Source organism: Trachurus trachurus, assembly GCF_905171665.1.
Source record: "Trachurus trachurus genome assembly, chromosome: 12".
NCBI classification, from domain to species: Eukaryota; Metazoa; Chordata; class Actinopteri; order Carangiformes; family Carangidae; genus Trachurus; species Trachurus trachurus.
Genome location: NC_139908.1, coordinates 29,554,983 through 29,556,849, shown reverse-complemented (window position 1 = coordinate 29,556,849; position 1,867 = coordinate 29,554,983).

Sequence of the window (1,867 nt, the reverse complement as noted above, 5' to 3'; positions counted from 1 at the left end):
CTGTCGCCCCTCCGCCGGTGTGGCCGCCGCTCCCGATGACACCTGGGCACGGCTCGGAGCGAAGCCAAAAGCCGCTGTGAGCTCCACACCTCTTCATCCGGAGCATTGGGTTCGTGTGGGGGCGCCAAAAAAGGGAGAAGCAGCCCCCCCTCCCATGCACCTGCACCCCCCCACTTTAACATCCAACTTAACAATAAATATGATGTTCTCAGCGTAACTGACTTCCCCCTCCTGGATGACAGGCCACAGGTCTCTTCACCATCTGCACCTGTGCGTTTCCCCCGCAGTAAGACTTGCAGGCAATCCCAGCCTGCGTTTACTCCTGCTCCTAAGTCCCGCGGCTCGTCACACCGCTCGTCCCTCACCGTCTCCCAGCCACCTCAGCAGATAACATCACAAGGATCTCCACCATCGTATCCACATCCCCACAAGTCCCCACGGAGGTCTTCTGTGCAGCCCCACTCCCGGGTGCAGCAGCAGCGCTCCCCGTCTCTGCTGGTGATTGGCACTTCGCTGGTCAGGCATGTGGCGGTGCGTAACGGCAGGACTTTCTGTCATCCAGGTGCCTCAGTGAATGACATCAAAACAGCTGCTTTGCACCTAAGTGGCCAGTACAGGTCCGCCTCTGCCCTGGTTCTTGAGGCAGGTGTGAATGACATTAAGACCCGGCGGTCAGAGGCCCTCAAAGAGGATTTCATACACCTTGTGGATTCGCTGCTGGACACCGGAAAGCAGCTTATTATTTCCGCTCCGCTGCCCTCTCCCCGCTACGGCGATGAGAAATACAGTCGTCTCCGTCAGCTCCACACATGGTTGAAGGGCGTCTGTATGCGCAAAAGCATCCCTTTCGTGGACAACTTCACTACATTTTCAAACAGACCTCAACTTTTTCCAAGTGATGGCTTACACCCAAACCTACAAGGTTCCCGCCTCCTAGCTTCGAACATTGAGCTGACCCTCCGCTCATGTGACCACAGTGACCCTTGACTAGCTGTAACCATGGCTGTAACCCAGTCTAGCTCCCCCTACCTGTGCAATAGGTACAGTTTTTCAAAGGAGGTTAAATCGAAAGCAACTGGACTTAGTTATTTGTCTAGGAAGACGTTTCACCTCTCATCCAAGAGGCTTCATCAGTTCATGTACGCAGCTGACCAGGCTGGGACTGGTCCAACTATCTGGTGTGGAGACTCACTATTTAACCTCTTGTGTGGGCGTTCACAAGGGTGATGATGTCACTGGTTCATCACCCTTGTGAACGCCCACACAAGAGGTTAAATAGTGAGTCTCCACACCAGATAGTTGGACCAGTCCCAGCCTGGTCAGCTGCGTACATGAACTGATGAAGCCTCTTGGATGAGAGGTGAAACGTCTTCCTAGACAAATAACTAAGTCCAGTTGCTTTCGATTTAACCTCCTTTGAAATACTATGACCTGGACAAATGAGAATATGCACCGGCTTAATAGGTACAGTGCACTCCCACCAGCTGTAACCCAGTCTAGCTCCCCCTACCTGTGCAACAGCCTCATTACACCCAAGAACATCCCAGTAAGAGTGACAACTAGACCTTATCGTTCACAGGCTCTGTTTGCAAATCATAGCAACTCACTTAACTTAATTCCAATCAAAATTGCCCCTTCTACTGTTCCTACATCATGCAATCCACCCTTCGCCATTCCTGTCATTATTTCACACAAACGTTGTCTTGCTCAAAGTCACCAACATGGGGCGCATACATATCTCCTGCATTCACTACCTCCCTCTTCCCTCAACATCAAGAACCCATCCATTCCAACTACACCTCTCCCACTCAACCCAGCCACTTTCAAGAATAGAAATGGCATGGGAATAATTCATTTAAACATTAGA